Genomic DNA, 22,474 nt, shown 5'->3' with positions numbered 1-22,474 from the left:
TGTTTGTGTCTGTGTGCATGTGTGCATTAAGCAAACATCTTTTTCTTTCCACTTTTATCCCCTTATTATATAATGTAAGGTGTATTGACTTTGTATCATTGTATTTAAGTATTGTTAACTTTACATCATAGTATTTAAATTACAGAATATCAAGAACAGTGAACATTACCCAAGGCCCTTGCATTCACTTCTGGGGAAAAGGTTAGTATGTTTTGTTTAAATGCAGAATAGTTGTATCATGTTAGGCAGAAGTATGACCTTTTATTGTCTTTATTTGAAGATTAAGTATAGTTTAAGGAGATGTGTAATGGTTAGGACATGCAACACCACTACTAAGTTATAGTTAGGATGGCAGTCCTGCTTATCTCAACCAACTTGAATGGGAAGGCTTTAGGAGCACATAATTGTTAAATGCTTGGATGTTGGTTTGAGATAAATTTCTTTACCATGTTAAGGAAGTAGTCTTCTATTCCTAGTAGAAGGAGTTATCCAGTATGAATGTCGTATTTTAACCATTATCAGATTTTTTACTTTGGTCTATTAATATAGGTTTCCAGTTATTGAATAATTGAAGCATTTCCAGAACAAAACACATTATCTTGGATTATATTTTTAAAGGTACTGCTGAACTGTTCTTATTTATATTTGATTTAGGATTTGCAAAAGTGAGATTGACTAGTTGATTACAACCTTTGACATATTAAAAATATCAGTGTTTGTGGTTTACTCTATACCAAGGAAAACAAATAGATTGCATAGTCCTTTCCTGAATTGCCTGATCTCCTAAATAAACTGGATGAACTGATTCATCATTTTGTTCACGTGAATGCATGACTCTGGAGTTGTTCGCAACCTTTGACATTGTTGTAATTTACCTTGACATTTCATTAATGTGATTCAGATTAATGCACGGATAATCACAATGTAAACAGACACATCCAATTTAGAAAACTGGCAGTATTTTTTAGAGTTGAACACTTGTGTACCTTTTGAACCTACAATTCCATGCGTAGGGGTATAACCAATAGAAATCCTAAATTACACACCTCAGAAGTGATATACAGCGATATTCATAGCACCACTATTTATCAGAGACAAAGGATAGAAATACTCCACATGTCCATCAGGTGTAGAATGCATAAATAATTTGTGGTATAATTATACAGTATAGTATTCAGTAATATTCAAATTTAGATATGAAGCTACACAAAACATGGATAAATCTCACCAGCATAATGCTAAGAGAAAGTAGCAACATGCAGAATAGGTCATTCTGCATGGTTCCATTTATATAAATTTCAAAATCAGATAAAACTAATTAATGATATATATGTAAAATTAATGTTTATCTTTGGAAGGGGACTAGAAGTGTATATGATGAAGCTTCCCGTCTGCTGATATATGCTATTTTTCAAAATTTCTTGCTTTGTGAATTTTACCTCATGAAAATTCACGGTGTTGAACACTTCATATTTGGTCACTTTTTTATTTTTATGCTATTGATATTTGTCAGTAAAGCTTTACTTGAATACTAGTATTTTATTCTAAAAAAGAGAGAATAGAGAAATCTTTAGTGAATGTGACTATAATATGTAATATTTTATTTGCCCTTTTTCTGTGAGATGTAATTCATTTAAACAAAATTACAGATAAGATAAAATAAAAGAAAGAATCTAATGAAATATTTTAATTTCTTCTGAACAGAAAAAAGGCATATACCATGTGCCTAAGAGGATAGAACCAATTAAGATAAAATTCAGGCACACAAAAAGAGAAATATTTATAATTGTATTTTATATTAGTCAAACATCAATGTTCTCTTTCATTCTATTAAGCAACAAGACATTAATGTGGAAATTTATTTCAGTGCTAGAACTCATTTTATCTTGTGCTTAATCTTCTATAAAACATATGATAATATATGTTTGAAACAATAAGATTTTTTTGGCCAAGGAGAAATTTACATAGGCATAAATGATTGTGTTACATATACTTTTTTACTATTGTACTTATAATTTTTAAGGCATTTACAAACAGAATTACAGCCACTGACTAAAGATTACATATACAAAGATATATTTAGTTTTATGTTTCCAAAACTAAGATTTTCCTCTGCTTCCCCAGTTTGTTTTAGATTTTGGTTTGCTTATATTGAACAAACTTCATAAAACAGATAAATAAGTAAATATATAAATCTGTCATTATAAATTGTGATAAGTAAAATGTATGCAACAAACATAATTTCTGTGATACAGAAGCCAGAACATAACAGGGAATGGGCATGCTTTTGAGAGGAGCTGATGGGTGCGTGACCTCTTTGAGAAGGCAATGTGTAAGCTACTACCCGAAGGGTGGAAAGGAGCAGCTGGGAGAGAAGCCAGAGGGATGACTGGGGTCACGTCCTTGAGAGGAAGGGCTAGGCTTGTTAACATTGCAAAAGGCAATGCCCATGTGAATGGATCTCAGTCACCAGGAAAGTTAGTGTAAGAAGTAAAAAGAAGGTGGACTGAGCTGATCTCCCTGTGCTGTGTGGCTGCTTCCTACTAGCTATCTATTTTGCAGTTGGTGGTGTGTATGGGTACATGCCACTCTCTCACGTTGTCCCATCTTACCCTTAAAAGGAAGGTATTTTAATCCTATTGATTGATGTTACTGTTAAAACTTTGTTTCCAATGCAATTTTGATAGTTGATCATTTAATAAAAATTAACAAAAAGCTTAAAAAAAAAAGGTGGAAAACTAGAGCCATATCTTGCAGAACACTGTAGGCTTTTAAGGAAGTTTGGAATTCATTCAAAGTGTATTAGGATGATAACAAAGATTTTTAAGCAAGTAACAGGTTGCAATTTAGTTTTGTTGTATTGTAGATTCTTTAAAAGATTGTTCTAAATTTTATTTATTCATGAAATACATATAGGTGGTCAAGGGTAAAGTCTTGGAGGCCAGTAAGGGTGATATTGCACTAGTCCAAGTAAGAGCTGATAGTGATTTGGATTAATGAGTGTGGAGATGCAGAAATGTGAACATATTAGAGAAACATTTAGAGGTAGAATCAAAGTGACTTCATGATATACTAAATACGGAAAGAAGTGAGGAAGACGAGGGAATAAAATTTAGTGTTGTTTATTGGAAGAATCACATTTTTAGAGTAATGAATGGGATTGAAGTTGTATTTTGGACTTCTTACATTTGATATAAGTATGAGACATTCAATTGGAGATTTTAAAAAGATGGTAGTTGGGCATAGTACAGGTAAAGGGCAAGGGAATAAGTGAGATTGTGAGATAAAAAATTGGGAGTCGTAAGCATATTGATGTTTCAACCATGGGAATGAATGGAAAAAAACTTTAATAAGAGGCAACCACTCAGCTGAGACCTCTTCATTCGCCCCACATAAGCATTAGAAATAAATTAATGGAGAGTAATTTCAATGTATTTTTAAATCAAAATTCTCTAAACATCAACTTCAACAGAAAAGTATTCCTTTATTTTTTTAACTTGAAATTTTGCATGTGTCTGCTTAATGCATCTGGCTTCTTTGCATAGAGGAATCTGAAGGTATATGCAAATGGCCACCAGAAAATCAATTCTATTAAGAAAACTCCATTTCAAATGAGCAGGGTCAGATACTTCAGGTGGCCTAGATTTAATAAATTGTATTCTACCTTCTTGAGTGTACTGACCTAATCACAGCCCTGTGTTGATGTTCACACTCAATCTGAAAGCAAAAGCATAGAATTTCACATTTTTATTAGAGATTATGATGTAATTCTGTCTTATAATGTATTGCTGAACATTATATTCTTAGACCCAGACTACTTTACGTAATCTCTTTTCTCCATAAAGGGAACCCCTGTAAATTTTGTACTTCAAACGTATGCTAACTGAGAATTATAAACGGGAAACTTTCAAAATAACACATTTTGATTGAACTGACATAAAAACAATAATCTGAAGTCTGTATCTCTGTCTCATTACCTCTTTTTGCTCTTTACCAGGACTATTTGACCATCGATTTATTTACTGTCTACAGTTTATACCTTTCCCACTGTATCGAACTCCTAATATAATTTTTTTGGTTGTTTTTGTTTTCTTAAACTCTGTGGGAAGTTGAAAACATTTAAATGACTTAGAAATATTAAAATACTCCCTCCCCTGCATTTTATTGCTTTAAGAAGTGGCATCTTTTGAACATAAAAACAGTAGCATTAATCTGCATCACATTAATGAAATGTCAAGGAAAATACAACAATGTCAAAGGTTACTAACAACTCCAGACTCATGCATTCATATGAGCAAAATGATAGATCAGTTCATCCAGTTTATTTAGGAGATCAGGCAATTCAGAAAAAGATTACGTAATGTCTTTGCTTTCCTTTGTATACAGGAAATCACAAGCACTGATATTTTTAATATGTCAGAGGTTGTCATGAACTAGTCAATCTCAATTTTGCATAAATCCTAAATCAAATAAAAATAAGAACAGTTCCGCAGTACATTTAAAAACATAATGCAAGGTAATGTGTGTTTGTTCTGGAAATGCTGCAATTATTTAATATTTGGAAACGTGCTAATACATTGATAGACCAAAGCAAAAAACCTGATAATTGTTACAATACAGCATTCATCCTGGATAACTCTTTCTATTATAAATAAAAGACTACTTCCTTAACACAATAAAGAGATTTATCTCAAACCAACATTTAACAATTATGTGCTCCTGAAGTCTTCCCATTCAAGTGGGGCGAGCTAAGCAGGACTGCTATCCTCAGTAGCACATAGTGGTGGTGTTGCATGTTCTAACCATTACAATAGGAGAAGAAATAGAAATAAAAAGAGGAAAATAGCAAATAAAATTATCAATTATTATGATCGTCCTCAAGAAGGTAGAAAACCCAAGTAAATCAACAGACTAATACTATACTAAGAGTAACAGAAGGGTTACATCTTCATTGTTTGTGTTTCCCACAATGGAATGGGTTCATAGATAGTTTTCACATTATATAAAAATAACACATTTCTACTACAAAATAGACAAAACGTTGAAATACATGTTAGAAAGAAAATATTATCAGATATCTCAGTGAATTTGTGCTGTACTTGTAACATACCTGTAAGCCTATGTAAGAATGTGAATGATTTAGCAGAAGTGGGTTACTGTCACATATTTGCTCAAAATATATGAAACAGAATTCACTATGTGTTTCTCCCATTAGAACAAAAGCTCCATGATGGTAGATACTGTGTTTGTTTTATTCATGTCTGATTCCCAGAGAAATACTTGGCACATGGAAAGCATTCAATAAATGTTTTTGAATAGATGCGTGAATGGATTAAAATTAGGTAGGAAAAAGATCCATCTTTATCTCTTAGTCAAAACAATGTTGAGTAATGGCCATGAAAAGATTATTATTTTGGGGTATCAGTATTTTAATTGAAATGCATCTGTTAAAACAATATTAAAAGATTTTAAGGAACTCAGAAAATTGGCTATTATTTAACCTATTAAGAAGCAGTCAGACTTGTTCTTCCATTAACAGATCAAAGCTTTAAAAAGGCTTTAAAAAGAAAAAAGGTGAAAGAAATAGGAACGAAGGTTAAGGTAATAAATTAATGCCAAAGAACCTTGTGAATACTGATTAAGTTCCTGACATTCCAACTACCCTATTATTTATTATAATTCTAAACTAAGATTTACTTAGCCCTTTCTAAAAGATGAATGACTTCAAAATTATGTCCCAAGACTTATTTCTCTTATTACCTAGCAGTTTTCTCCCTTTGGCTCACTTTGGAAAAAAGAATATCATATATTCCTCTCCCTCTCTCTCTCTCTCTCTCTCTCTCTCTCTCTCTCTCTCTCTCTCTCTCTCTCTCTCTATATATATATATATATATATATATATATTTACATACAGTTTACATATCTACATATCTATCAATTTAATGGCTGAGTTTAGTTATCAAGGTTCGGTCATCTTAAAAATACATTTTTTAAGCTGTAATTCCATAGTTAAAGCATAGCTTAATTTCTTTTCTCAACAAATAAGTTGCCCTCCGAAGTTCAAGGAGCAGAAAAAGAACATTTAACACTCGAAATTATGTCCTTCTTTAAATCACAGATTTAGAGACATTCAGGGATGGAAAGAACTTAAAAGATCTTTTTTGCCCAATCACTGAAAATAAATTTACTCAACATAAAGAATCACCTGTTCCAAATTGTAATTCAGATACTATTTAAATATCTTTGGTGATGAAAGTTCCATGAGGGAATTCTTTTCTCAATGCTGTGTCCTCAAAACCTAGAAAAGAGTTTGTACAAAGTGAGGATTCAGTAAACATTTCTTGAATGAATGGAAGGATGAATGAATGAATGAATAATTACCTTCTGAGGCAAACCCAATTTTTGTTTTTTTTAAAGCTTCAATAGTGATTTTGTAAAAACAAAAAAAAAAGGAAGAAAAGAAGGTACAATGCCTACACTAGGGGAAAAATACGAATGAAAAAGCAACTACTACTACAAGAACAGTAAGTCATGGATATCTTTTCTCGTCAATAAATATAGATCAATTACATCATGTTTAATAGATACAAGGAATTCTTTGAATGTACATATCATAATTTATCTTACCAATTCTCTTTTGATGAATATTTACATTATATCACATTTTTGTTGTTGCTAATAATATTGTGATAAATATCCTGTCCTTCAATATCCTGTCCTTCTTGTCTATGTGATTTTAAAAAAGGGCTTGATATAAACTGTTAAAGTGTGCTCTAAAAAGTTCAGATCAATTTATCAATGTAGTCCTGCTGAAAGTGCATTAGAATGCCAACTCTGAGCATTATCTGTGTGTTTTAATCTTTGTATAGCCGATAGGTGAAAAATAGCATTTCATTGTTTGTACTTAAACATGTGATGTAACACAACTGGTCAACAGCATGGGCTTTGGAGTCGGGCTGCCTTGGCTGGAATTCACCATGCAATAGATATGGAGCCTTAGTTAACCCCTCTGAGTCTCAGCTTTTTCACCCATAAAATAGGGATGAAAATAATACATGCTGTATAGGGATCTTGTGAGATTCAAGGTGTAAACTCTTTTGCTTATAGCTTGGAACAGTGCCTGACACATAGTTGAGTGCTTTTTTCAGGTTGTTTGGTTGTGTTTATTCTATTATTACCATCATTGAATATAGATTCTTCTCTTAGGAATAGTATCCTTAGCTAATATTGTGTATTTCAGTTTTTATTTTATGTATATGTATACTGTCTCTGTCTATCCATCTATCTAGCTATCTGTCATCCATCCATCTATCTATCTATCTACCTACCTACCTGCCTGCCTACTGATCTATCTACCTAAAATATTAGGAAGATTACAGCATACTGGTATCTTTTCCTTTGGTCATTGAACTAATTTGCTAAAGCTGCCATAGCAAAATACCACAGACTGGGTGACTTAAACGATAGAAATTTATTTTCTCACCGTTCTGGAGGCTGCAAGTCCAAGGTGAAGGTATTGGCAGGTTTGATTTCTCCTGAGGCCTTCTTCCTTGGTTCCCTCAGCTTCTCGCTGTATCTTCGCATGGCCTTTCCTCTGTGCACACGCATCCGTGATATCTCTGCCTCTTTTTTTAAGGACAACAGTCAGATTGGATTAGCACCCCACCCTTATATCCCATTTGACCTTAATTACCTCTTTAAAAGCCTCATCTTCAAATGGAGTCCCAGGGTTAGAGCTTCAACATATGAATTGGTGTTGGGGCAAGATTCAGTACATAACCGTAATTTCTACTAACTATCGTATTCCCTGTAATAGTTTTGCGTTAAGGAAGTTTGTCTTAAACCTTTGAATGGAAGTTTAATACACATAAATAAGAGTTCACGAATCATAAGTGTGCAGTTCAATAAATTATCAGAAATTGAATGTACCTGAGTTAACGATACTCAGGTCAGGGAATAGATTATGAGCCGCAACACAGAAGCTCCCACCCCCTTATCCGTCTTCCTGAACACAGTGCCTCCATTTGCCCTTGTTTTGAACTTTGCATAAATGAATCATATAGCATGCACTTATTTGTGCCTGATATCTTTTGGTCAATAATCATATTTATGAAATCTCTCCATGTTATTGCATGAACTTATCTTTCATTCATTTCCATTGCCATGTACTCTTTGTTTGAAACTTATAAAACATTTATATATATTGCTATTAATGAACTTTTATATTTCTAGTTTGGAGCTATTAAAAATAACACTGCTATAATAATTCTTATGCATGTGTTTTGGTACACTCTTGCACACCTCACTGTTGCGTATATACTTCAAATGAAATTGTTGGGTCAAAGGATATGTATTTGATCAAATATATAAGACCACATCAAAGAGTTTTCCAAAGTAGCTTCATGAACCTACACTCTCACTGGCAATGTCTGAGAGTTCTAATGTGTCTCCATCTGAACCGTTATCGTTGGGCCTTTTTACTTGGGCCATTCTGGTGAGGGTGCAGTGGTGTCTAATTTTGGCTTTAAGTTAATTTTTTCTCTGGTTAATAATGAGTTTGAGTGATTTTTTACAATATATTTGGCCATTTGAAAAATAAGTAAATTTTAAATGTTTATGTAGTTAAATGCATTTATGATTCCTAGTTTTAAAAAACATCTATAAAATTCTCCCACTCTAAAGATTTCTTCTTTAAATTCACCTGTACTATCCTCTAGCATTTTTCTATCTTAATACTTTGTGTTTAAATATTTGATCTTCTTCGGATTAATTCTCTTCTAAGTTTACAGGTAAGAATCAGATTTTTGTTAGTCCATATATTTTATTGGTTGGGCTCTTCTTGGTTGGGTTAATCTTCATCTTCTCATCTACTGACTGAGATTCTGACTTTCATTGGTGCCAGTTCTTCTTTCTGTGAGCAAATTATGAAACATTTGCAGAAGGTTGCCATGTCCGTGGGATACATGCAAAGAACTTCTCTTCTACTCCTGGAAGTATTTTTCTTGTTAAATAGGGACCATATCTTCTGCATTGTAAGGTCATGAGTCTTTTCAAGCTAATTCAACCTTGCAGTTTATTTGATCCGTGACTTTATTTTTTTCAGAGAGAATCACAGGACGAGCAGGGTGTTCTGGAAACGAACTTCTCTAATGCCTGCCTATCATATATTAGACATACAGCTGTATCTGCAGCTCTTAAAAATTAGCTGTATTATTTTCTGGTAACACATTTTTTATCTTTCTCACTTCTAGGATCTACCTACTATTTTCTGTCTAACCTAAGTCTCCTATGTTAAAAGTAAGAAAACCAGGACACTAGATTTCAAATGTCTTTATGTACAATATTCTGTAATTAGTTTTATAAATTTATATAATATTCTAGTTTCCATAATCTTAGAGAATGAAATACTTATTTAATAGTCTTACCTAGGAAAAATATATATCTTTAATTACTTAGTCCTCATAATGTATAATTATGATTCTGAGGTAGTGATGGGGAAAACATAGTAGGGATCAGTACATATTTTGGAATGAATGAATGGACTCAGCTTGTACTGGGAAACATACTCATGATCCTTATCAAGAAAGCCATTAGGGCTTCCCTGGTGGCGCAGTGGTTGAGCGTCCGCCTGCCGATGCAGGGGACACGGGTTCATGCCCGAGTCCGGGAAGATCCCACATGCTGCGGAGCTGCTGGGCCCGTGAGCCATGGCCGCTGAGCCTGCACGTCCAGAGCCTGAGCTCCGAACGGGAGAGGCCACAGCAGTGAGAGGCCCGCGTACCACAAAAAAAAAAAAAAAAAAGCCATTAATCTAGTTCATAAATATTCATAAGTTTGGTGTATTGCAGGGATTTGGGCCATGAAGATAAAAAAAGAAGGAACAGTGCCAAAAACACATAGCAAAAGCCAAGATTGCAATTAGGTTCTTTGGAATGGAATCAACAGTTTAAATATATACTCTTAGACTAGAACAGGTAGTTAACAATGTATGAACCAAAAAAAAAAAAATCAATATTATATAAAAATCTTATTTATAGATACTTCAACAGATTCCTTTTGACACTCATTCCTGTGATCTTCTGAAAGACAAAGTATTCGTCTCAGCTCTTATAAGATTTCCTTTTATATCTTCTTCCTAATTCCTTTTCCCTCTCAAGCTGAGTCAGAGGTCCTTTCTCTCCTCCCCCAAACCATCTTGTGCCTGTCTCTACAGTTAAAATTACCATAACGTTTTCAATACTGAGTATATGCTTTTATGTCTGCTTTCCACAGAAATCTATGAGGGCAGGGACCACAATATTCTTCTTTGTGTTCTCAGCTCTTTGCATAATACTTGACACATTGTAAATCCACTATACATTATTGTTTAACAGAACCAACTTTGGAATTGAAAGGCAGCGCAAAGTGACTCCAGTGTAAGTAGACTTGAGTAAAAGACTTTCCCCTTTATTCACATATGGCTCACCTATGTTCTGGTGTCCTAAAGATAATTGATAATAGCTAATATTTATTGATCACTTATTATGCCAGGCCACATATGAGATGGGGGATTAGTTTCCTTGGGCTCCCATAGCAAACTACCACACACTCAGTGGCTTAGAACAACACAAATTTATCCTGTCACAGTTCTGGAAGCCAGAAGTCCAAAAACAAAGTGTCAGCAGATGTTTTGGCCACATTCTATGCCTGTGCTAAAGCCTAGAAATGAAATTTTTTTAAAGTTCTCCAGATTATTCTCAATCACAGAAAGGATGGGCAATCGCTATACCATGGAACTGTTTTCCATTAAAGAATGCGCTTGGCTCTTGAATTTTAGAGCCAAGATTCGAAGACTTTTAACTTGAGAACCCTCACCTACATTACTTAAACCATGGTTTAAGTAATTAAATTAATTAATTAAATTAAATTAATTAAATTAATTTAATTAATTAATTAAATTAATACCTACCATTTGCCGAATTCTCACCGTGTGTTCAGCATCGTATTCAAGTCTTTGCATGCATTATTGTGTATCCCTCTGGTATTACACAAGCTTTATAATTGGTTCTTATTTTCTGTGCAGCCTGTATTCCAAACTATTGTGCAGTATAACTTGAATAAAACAAGACACTTTTCTTCCTAAAGTCTTTATGGAGGCATTGTCAGTAACTCAGACTGCTTTCTGAAAGGGGGAAGGAGCTGGTCAGCATATTAAGACTACAATAAAATTTAGATACCATAGTTATTCAAAGCAGCCAAAGCCAAGGGGAGAGTAGGAAGGTGCAGGCACCTCCCTGCAAAGCCTGGCTTTGTCACTAATGTGTAATGACTTAACTGCAGTCAAAATTTTTTCTCTACCATATGGGAGATGTTATTAAGGGGATAATGATGCTTGCCCAACATTCTTTAAAAAGTGTAAACTATATAAAAGTGCTTTAAGAAATCAAAAGTACTATAAAATGCTATTAGGAACAACAAAAAAAGCACCATTCAATGGTTAAAAAGAGAGCTAGGCTAGGGAAAGAGGAGATCTTTTTGTCAGGGTCGGGGTTCGGGGTGGTATTTTAGCATCAGTGAACAAAGTCAGAGTTGCGCTGCCCTGTATGCTTTCATTTGGGTGGTAGTTGTTCATGATGTTGCTGTTTATCTTGTGTCTAAACTCTTCCCTGCTCAGTCTTCTAAGTTTTCCATATCCAGGGTGGAAGGAAATTTAAAATTTTCATTTAGAGTGCTTTTGTGCATTTGGGTGGGAGTGAGTGAAGAAATTATTCAAAATAGCGTCTCCTACCAAATACTTTTAATATGTTGTTAAAAATAGTGTTACTTATCTAACAATATTCTTACACACAGAGAAACTAATAGCATCAAAAATAATGATGCTGCCAGTAACTTTTTATACAGAGAGGTTTGTCATTTAGAGATCAGAATAACTTAAATCCAGTAATAATGTGATTTCAAACAAATGTATATCAAATGTCAATTAGAATGTATTCAAAAGATTTGGCATAGAATATATTTTAAGATTTTATTATCACTTAAATTTCATTCAAACATTTATTGGAATTATTAACTAATTAATTAATTATTAATTAATTATTAATAAAAATTATTTAAATAATAATTAAATAGGCAACTTTGTACATTTATTGCCATATTGTTTGTTTTTGATCAGGTGGCTCAATAAGAGAGAAATACATGTGCTAAAGTCGGTTTCAACCTTTTCTACAAATTTTGTCTTCAGTCAAACCTTTTAGAAGTTCAAAAAGTTAAAGCAAAGTTCCATTTTCACTACTTTTTTTTTTATTGTTGATCCCTCAGTGCTTTCAGATAATAAAACGGAGCAAAAAATGTTGAAATATTGTCAACCAGGTTTTCTCATTGAATTTCCAATCTAAACAAAAATCTTGTAAAGAAACTACTTTCACAGTATCTCAAAGAAGTGTGGGGAGTTTAAATAGAAGTTCAATGTTTGGATTATTATTTAAAACAATCCCCAAAGGGCCTGAGCTTATCTATAATGTCATTTAGTCCTTTTTTATGTTGCAAAAGAGACTGAATATAAACCATTTCCATAACTGTATGTAGTTAGTAAAATACTGATTTTGAAAACCACATTGGTAGAACTAGTAAAGGTATTAATAAAACTTAATTGAATTGGAATTTAGTGAAAAATGTCACAATTCTCGAAGTTCTTTATTGTTTACTAACACTAGTTAGTTCCATATTCTTTAAGTTTGAGATTTCTTGTTTTTTAAGAGCTCATGCTGCATTTTAGCTTCTTAATCTAATATCTTCATTTTTTACACAGGGACATGTATATTTTTTGCCCCATAAACATTGCATACAAGAAAAAGAGGTTTTGAATTATCCTAGCATATCTTGTTCTTGGAAATTGACCTTGAAAATGGCTTATTAAAGGCTGAGAAATCCTTCAGTTATGTAGCCTCCTAAATTTATTCCACACAACATTTCACAATTTGATTTTAGCATAAAACTCTTTCCTTGCAAAAGAGTTTCTCTCCCCAAATATTAATATCATTCTTCATTAAAAAGGAATAGTTCAAGATGGAATGTTCCTTTTTCTCTCCCCTAAAACCCTGTTGAAATGTCATTGAAAAGTGCAAAAGGGTTTAAAGGCACAAGAGCAAAGAGAAGGAGGTGCGGTGTCATCAGTTTGTCAAAGGTGTAACCAGATTTGTGGAAAATGGAAAGTGGATGGAAGGGTGTTGACATATAATTAGAACTGAGGAGGAAATGGCCCGGAAGATGCTCCTATGAGAGACACAATGGACGAGGCTTTGTTTTATTTTCAGAGCCCTGGAAAGCCAGCACAGCCAGGATCCTTGGACAGGGATTGCACAAGTACAGGGCAGACCAGAAAAAAGCTGATTAATCAAAGAACCCACAGAAAGCCTCGCTGGCTAACAGCGCTTCCTGTCTCTGAGGGCTGAGTAAATCACACGCCAGCCATTTTCCCAGAGAAACTCCGGAAGCCTGTATACATTTTATTACATTTGAGCTTTTGGTGTGATCATTGTCCCCGAGCTAACCCAGCACATTCTAGCATTTGACATGACTGTGTTGTCCTGTCTGCTCTCTAGCCATGCACTATAGAGCAGAGATCAGCAATTGAAGTGCTTGTCTGTGCTTGTCTGCCGTAGCCAATTCTCTCATAGTTGGAGGGTGAGGACTCTAGGAGAAGAAAGCTTACAAATGCGGCAACGGAAAAACACCAAACTATCTGCTAATGGGGGGCAGTTTAGTCTTCATTTTCAAGTAAGCGTGGACATCCAGAGTTACAACAGATATTTGAAAACACCAGAACAAAAATGGAAGGATCTAAATGAATAAAGAACGTGACTACGTTGAGAAGAAGCAGTAATCCAGAGTAGAAGAATTTCAAAAAATTTACTTAGTATTCTTTTAGAGATATAAAAATATAATACAGTGAAAACATAGAAGTCTATCATTAAAAAAAAGAGAAAAGGAGAGAGTCATTTAAAATTAAAATGTGATTTCTTTAAAAAAAATTAAAGGTCCACTGAAAACATGAAGATAAAAAAATCAAGCTATTTTCCAGAACATTCAGCATAAAGGCAATGAGTCAGAAAATATGAAAGAGGAATAGAACTGTAAAAGAAAAGATGACAAATATGATCAATTTAAGAGGCCCAATATTCAAGAAGTTAGAATTAAAGAGACAACAGAGAACAAGAAATAAAAATAATCTGAAGAACATTTTCAAGAGTTAAAGATATATCTTCAAATGATGGGGTCTTTAATTGCCAAATACAAAAAATGAAAAATGACTCACACAGACTTCATAAACCTTCAGAAATACAAAAATAAAGACAGTTTCCTGAAGGCCTCACTATATAATTTATAACCTAATCCTGGACAATTTTATAGTTAAGGGGGTACTACTAAAATTACACTAGGACAATAAGGGTGACCCAAGGCAATCCTGGACACAATGTAACTTCTGGTAACTGTAACTGTAAAGGAACGAAATTGAAATTGACATCCAAATTCCCATCAGCAACACTAGATATTAGAAGACAAGACACAAACATATTTTAAGTGTACTTAGAGAAAATGATTATAGGCATAGAATCTTATAGGAAGTCAGTGTAATGTCAAATATAAGGGCAATATAAATCTTCATATCTATATAGTCTCAAAATGTACTTTTATAAACTCTCTGTGAAAAAAAAGTTTGTATAATAATTAGATGAAAACAGTAATCAGAAAAGAGGAATGGTTAAGATAAAAGAACCAATAGAAATAAGGAAAAGAAATCCTAGGTTAACAGCTAACTATGCAGTCAGTCCCTAGAGCAAATGTTTCTTGTTTTAGCAGAAAAGAGTAGGCCTCAAGCAAGGATATCCTTTGGAAGAATGTTGACTCCATGTAATAAATAGTTTAATTAAAAGAAATACCTATGTTAAGGATATAATAAAAGTGGGTTCTTAGGGAAAAGGCAAGGTATGATAACCTCCAAGAAAAATGTGAAAATGCTCTCCAAGAATATTTTGGTCAAAATATGAAGCCCTTAAAAATGTGGCATAACTTTGATCTATCTAGTTGCTCTTAGAATGTTCTCCTTTAAATAACACAAGCTTAGTGTCATAGGGTGATAGGGTGATATTTCTTTCTTTGTATGTCCATCCTATCAAATTGCTTGGTTGTAAATTCAATTTTATTCATATAATCATAATATATTAAATGCCATTTATTGATTTTTTTTCAAATTTTAAAATCAGCCTATAGTCATAAAAAGTTAATTACAGTTTTAGAATAAAATGTAAATATTGTAAACATTGTCAATATAAAAATAATTTCAGAATTCGCAGAGATTTGGATATAAATAAGGGAATAGGAAGAAAGGTGTCTAGTTTAAGTTGGCAATTTTTGTTTTACACATTGGGGAATTTGAGAATCCTGTCTAAAATTGACTGGTCAAGAATCAAGAGCTTAAGTCCATAATTAAAAATGTTCAGATATTTGATATGAGGTGAAACAATTACATAACTTTTATTAATTTAGAGGAAGAAATAATGCAATTTAAGGGAAATGTAAATAAGCTAATTCTTTTAAAGTAGAGATTCAATAATTATTGTCTAAACTTAATTAACCAAGAAAAAAGTTATAAACATATTAGTTAGAATTTATAAATAATAACTGTAGGTAAATGCTTGGCTTTTGGGGGGGAAAATTTAGAGTTAGGTGGTGTGACTGAGAACTTTCAGGTTAAGTTCTTCTAAATTGTTTGCCTTTTTTTTTTTCTTTTAACCATATGTAACCTCATGTTTTGTAACTATAATTTTTTTAACCCAGAAATATAATTGTCCAAACTATACATAGTTGCATCTTAGCATTAATAGAATCACACTACATATACTGTTTTGCAGTTTGTTTTTTAATTGAATAACACATTTTGGTTAGTTTTCCATGTCCACAAAAATAGTTCTAACTTCCATTTTAAAAGCAGAATGATTTGACTGTATCGTATTTCATCAAATATTTTCCTTTCTCCTGAGAACATGGATAGTTCCCATGGATTTGGTATTATAAACTACGTGTAGTATATCTCTGCATTTATTATTACACACTTTGCAAATGTCAATATAGAGTACATTTAAGGAGAAAAAGAATTATCAGGTAAACTGGTATGAACATATATATTGCTACACAAACTTCCAAAATATATAAACCAATAAAAACACCCCAAAAGGCACATGGTAGTGCCTGTGCCATGTCCATACCAACACTAAAGCTTTAACCTGCATCAGACTACATTGGATAACTTATTAAAATACAGTTGGTTGGTCCCTTGGTAGCTGTAAGTTAACACTCAGGATTTGCATGTTTAGCAAGTTCCCAGCTGATGCTGATGTTGCAGGTCAAGGCACCCCACTTTGTGAACCACTGTATTATGGGTTAGAAAAATGCATTCTTTTTTCTTTTTCTCAAATATCACATTTATTTAGCACTGTGCAACTTACCGTGAGCTTTACACACTATAACAAGTAATGGATTATGTTTAGCTGTTAGTACAGAGATTTGACTACAGTTGCTTATATAAACTACAGTGTTGTTGTTTTTTTATCTTTATATAAAAAAAAGTCTCAAGATAGCCCAGGGACATCCACAAATCCATCAGCGACTTCCTCCTTTCTACTCCATGAACTTTGGCATGTAGCTTGCTTCCTTAAGTTTGCCTCACGGTCCAAGATGGCTGCCCGAGTCCTTGCAATCTTGTTTGTGTTCCAGGTAGAAGGAAGGAAGGAAGAAGTAGCAAGAACCGAAAATGCATTCTTAACTGAGAACGTTCTATTTCGAATGACCATTAAACCACTTCATTTATGAATTAAGAACTTCACAACAGCATATAATTCCATTGTCCCTCCCATTCTCTGTGCTCTTGTCATTTATTTTATTTCTCTACATAGTAAAATTCACAATATATTGTTATTTTTGCTTCTGATAACTTTATGAAGAAATTTAGAGGGAAAGAGACTTTTTACATTTACCCACATTTCATGCTGGCCAGTGCATTTCATTCCCTGGTGGATCAGCCTACTCCCTGGAATTATTTCTCATTAGCTCAAAGAATCTCCCTTAGCATTCCTTGTAATGAGAGTCTCCTGGCGAGTAATTCTCTTAGTTTTTGTGTATTTTAAAACATCTTTATTTCATCTTAATTCTTGAATGATATTTTCATGGGGTATAGAAGTCTAAGTCGACAGTTTTGACATTTAAAATTTTCATCTTTTCATAACTGAAAAACTTAAAATCCCTGTATCTGGAAGCTAGGGCTTATCTCTGTTGTCTTCATTCTAACTCTGCCATGACAGCACCCCCTTCTCCCCATCATACACAGTTGACTTTGGCCACAGTGATTTGTTTTCTAGTTTCTCATATACAGCCAGTGATTTCTAAACTCATTTAATTGTTCATTTTATTTAAATAATAGTCCTTCGCCTCTTCCAGCCAATATCTATGATTAATAACCAAATCCTCTTCTTTTTATAAAGCCCAGTCCAAATGTATACTTCATACTTTATGTATGAAGCATTTCATTTACAATGAACTCTGAACTCTCTTAACTCCCAACACACTTTGTCTGACCCTACCGACTGGTGTTCATCATTACGGAATACTTATTTATATCACCATCTTCTCTCCTCTAAACTGTCAGAGTTGGTGGTAAACTGTTAGAAAGAGTTATGTTACTAGCCTATTCATCTTTCTCTTTCCTTAGTTTCTAACATGCTTGTTCCATAAATAACATGAATGATTTTGTATTCAAAAGTATTCCGCAGAAAATGTAATTAGCGTAACAGGTATATTGTTGACTACAATAACTTGGCTTATGCTGCTTTGTGAATTTTAAATGACTAACATAATTGCCTCTTACATTTTTCATTTTGAATCTAAATGGAGACAGTTGGCATGATTGATTCCTGGCCTAGGGCAGGCCCATCTGCAGTGGACACTGTGCTGCCCCATCCTCTTTCAAGAATGAAGGACATGTTCTCCAGTTTCTGGGAGACCCTATAGCAGGCAGCCCTCAGCTGTCAATCCCTTTCAGGTTCTCTGCAGAGAACCTCTGTGCTCAAGACCAGACTCTTGGGCAATCCTTAGCGTAACAACTGGTCAGTAACAACTGGTCAAGAGGTTAAAAAGCTCAGCTCCTCCCCAACACAAGAGAGAACCCCAGGGAAGGTTAACAGAGACTTTACTGGGATTGTATCACAGCTTGACTTCTCCCCCTGCCCAGTTCTGTTCTTCCCCCCCACACATGTTGATTCTTGGTGCCCTGCGTAGTACACCTCCTTCCTTCTAATCTTCATTGCGGAGACTGTTTCCTGGGGAACTCATGCTGCAGTGCAAGATTGTGATCCAAAGCAGATACTAAATATTAAGTGATGTTTCTCTTTTTTTTCATTAAAAAATTTTTATTTTATATTGGAGTATAGTTGATTTACAATGTTGTGTTAGTTTCAGGTATACAGCAAAATGATTCAGTTATACAGATACATATATCTATTCTTTTTCAGATTCTTTTCCCTTATAGTTTATTACAGAATATTGAGTATAGTTCCCTGTGCTATACAGTAGGTCCCTGTTTAGATATTTTATATGTAGTAGTGTGTATATGTTAATCCCAAACTCCTAACTTAGAACTCCCCCCCACCTTTTCCCTTTGATAGCCATAAGTTTGTTTTCTATGTCTGTGAGTCTGTTTCTGTTTTGTAAATAAGTTCATTTGTATCATTTTTTTTTAGATTCCACACATAACTGATATCATATGATATTTGTCTTTTTCTGTCTGGCTTACTTCACTTAGTATGATAATCTCTAGGTCTATCCATGTTGCTGCAAATGGCATTACCTTTCTCCTGCTAGACAATATACTTTAAAGTTCTTCCCTTCCTTCCCACACCCCTGATCAATTAGTATGTACAATAAAGATGCAAAGAAAAGGCTCTATTAGTCTAATAATAACTAAAAATTTCATTTATTCTAAAAGTTACAATGAATTCTAAAGTCATATTTGTCTCAAATTATCTATATCCCACTTACTTCTCATTAGCTCATATAGTCCAGGGCATAGTAAAGAGAACATGTGTAACTCAGGTTCATTTGTGAACATCAGGGTAATAAACCCACACAAACAGTTAATGTAGGTGCGTATGCATAGATCCAGAAATTGGCCTGAACCGGCATTTGCCAGGCAGTCTGACATTACACACTGTCAAGGAAGATAAACTATAGGTATTTATAGAACTGGTCATAAAGTCATTTTGTAAAAACTGTTCCCTTTTTCACCTGCTGACTGAGGCAGTATTTGATTATTGTGGTACAGAGGAGAAATCGATCATACCTTTTTACTAGGATAAGAATAAAAACAAATTCAAGAGAGAAGGGGAAAAGCTTTTCTGTTCCCTTTAATACTTAATCAAACTGCCTAGATCCTGGGTTTTAAATTGAACTTGAGCATTTTCAGATTTCTGTTCCTTTCACGGGTGAGGGAAAAACCATTCTCAGGTTCAATAAAGAAAACAAAAAGTAGATACACCAGTTTAGTGTACACTAGCTTTTTAGTATATTGAGAAAATTGGTTTCTCATGACTCATATAAATTTTCTTTTCTGCTGTGCAAGACTCAGTTTTACTACAAATGAGTGCTATAAAAAAGAAAAAAGTATCTAACAAAATTCAGAGAATAGAGACAAAATGAGAACATACAAAAATCCTAAGGAATCCAACTGTAGTTAAGCCAGGGTTGGATTAATGAGAACAAAAACCGGTGTCTTCATTGTGAACTCCTAGATATGGGAATATAGAAAGGACCAGAATGAGCCGCAGTAAAAGCATTCCCCAGAATGTGAATGAATTTTGATTCAAAAGAGTGTGGAGGTGGGTGGTCCCAGTCACCAGGAAACAGAAGGGAAAGAGAAGATGTAACACTGGCAGTAGAAAAAGAGCTCCCCTGTCCACTGAATTCCCACAATGGGACAGGCCCTCCATATCATTTTTGTGGAGCCCTTGTGAGGAACACAATATATCACTTCCTGAACTTGTGTATGTATATGTAAATTATATACATGTATAAGTAAATACTACTCATAAAAATTTCATTTCAGTTTTAAACTTTCTTCAAACCTTCATCTGTTCCTCTATTGAAGAAACTATTTCTTGGATCATTTACTTTTGCTAAAGGGCCATTCTGACTAATTAGGTAAACATGACAAAAATATTTTCTCAAAAAATTCAACTTGCATGATGAAACTAAAGTGGTTCTGGTCATATTAATGAGTATTTAGTATTGATGAGGTAAAGGCAAAGTTTTAGGTAGACAAGTTCATTCTGAAAAACTAAGCCATAGACAACATCTTCCTTTGGGGGAGGAATTTCAATGGAATTGAAAAAAAATAAGAAGGAAGAGAGAGGACAGAGGACTGAGACTCATTCATTTATTCATTCATTGGATACTTTTTTTTTTTAAAAGAAGGAGGCATATTTTATACTGCTTATTGTTTCTGTGCTTGTCTTAGTCTGTTCAGGCTGCTATAAAAAACAACCATACCTGGTTGGCTTATAAACAACAGAAACTTATTTCCCAAGTTATACAGGTTAGAAGTCCAGGATCAGGATACCAGTGTGGGAAGACCAGGTGGGGACTGCCATCTGCTGGCTGTGTATCAAGTGGCAGAAGGGGCAAGGGAGCTCTCTGGGACCTCTTTTATAAGGGCACTAATCCTCTTCATGAGGGATCCACCCTCATGACCTGATCACCCCCCAAAGGCCCCACCTCTAAATACTATCACATTAGGGAGTAAGTTCCAACATAAACTTCTGGGGAGGACACAGGTGTTCAATCTCTATCGGTGCTCAAAGATTTCTGAATCAGGAAACACAGCCACAGAAACAGTTAAGATGATTTGGGTTCAGTGCAGACCAAATTTAAAAACAACAACCCAGATTCCAAAGCACACCCAAGTCTTCCCAGAGCATCAGGAAAAGCTTCAGAGAGAAGGAAGAGTTGGAGTTAGGAGTTTGTCTGGGATGGAGTCTGAGGAGATCCCGAGGGACCGTTTGGCCTATGCCTCATATTTAAGACAGACCCTTGATGTAAACTTTGTCCTTATCTTCAAATAAGGCAAATATATCAGAAACCCGTATGTAAGTTTGTATGTGTATGTTTTCCAAATGTGTTATTTTGTTAAGCATAAGTATTTTAAATATACCACATTTTAAACCCTGTTGATAGCTTGTTGACCTTTTTAATAGTAGTATAGTAGTCCAGAAAATGGAAGAGATCCAGACTTTCACAGCTCCCTAAGGCACTTGCTAGGATTTATTCATCTTAAAGACATAGGTATGAACATAAAACCAGTATCGCTTTTCCCTGTCTCACAGACTGGGAGAAGGTTGTAATAGTTCACTATAGAGCAGGTACCATTCCTATGTATATGCACTTGTCATGCATATACTGACACCATCCTGTTCTACTTATACCTTATGATTCCACTCCTGAACCTCGACTCCCATGACATTCGTCATCTTAAAAAGTATATTCCATATAAGAAATTGTTCAGCCTAAGAAAGAGTGTATGCATCCACTCATGAGCTGAATATTACATTAAAAATCTCTGCTATTCTTTCAACAATATTTGAATAATACTATGGGCCAGGCAATATTCTAGGACATGTGATAAACAGTGAACAAGACAGGAAAAAAATCACTGTCCTCGTGGAGCTTATAATTTAGAGTATAATTTTTAACCTATTATTTGTATAGTTTTATATGCATACAGACTTGGTCATTAGATGGTTCTCTGGTAATATATTTCATAAAGAAAAAAAAGAAGAAGAAGGAGCAGTGACCTTCCTGACAGCCTTCAAACAGCAAAGTTTAGAATAAGCATATGGAAATGGCTTGCGTGACAAGGTTAAGAACCTCAGAAGCAGAAAAACGGTTAGGAGAGATTTGTTTTCTTAAGTCAACTATCAAATTTCTTTGCAAAATTATTCCCTCCAGGAGGAAAATCTCTGTGAGTAATAGTGAAAAATAACATAGAGTCTAACACAGTATTTCCATAGTTTTCATTTTTTGGAAATTCACTTGCAAAATATGTAACTTTTCTCCCCAAGTGGAGTTCTGCTTTCCCAAAGAGGTACTTAGACAGACTGTTGGCTTGGGTACGGGAACACTAAACAGTCAGGCTGGCTCTGGATGCTCGCGTTGCCCACCAACACATTTGTTTTCTCAGAGTCTATTTAGCCCAGCGGGAGACTTTATGATACCACTGAGAGCCAAGCTGCTACCCACCAAGGCAGGATGTTTACCACTCCTTCCTTAATTACCTAAGTTGTGCATATGGCTGAGCATTTACTGTGTGTGAAGAACCTATGATGTACGGATCATTCTATGGCAGAAGCTACATTTTAATCCTTTTGTTATGAGTAAAGGAACTAGATGAAGA

The sequence above is a fragment of the Lagenorhynchus albirostris genome, chromosome 2 (genome assembly GCF_949774975.1).
Source record: "Lagenorhynchus albirostris chromosome 2, mLagAlb1.1, whole genome shotgun sequence".
Classification (NCBI taxonomy): domain Eukaryota; kingdom Metazoa; phylum Chordata; class Mammalia; order Artiodactyla; family Delphinidae; genus Lagenorhynchus; species Lagenorhynchus albirostris.
The sequence above is the reverse complement of the archived record's forward strand: the minus strand, read 5'-3'. Positions refer to the sequence as shown.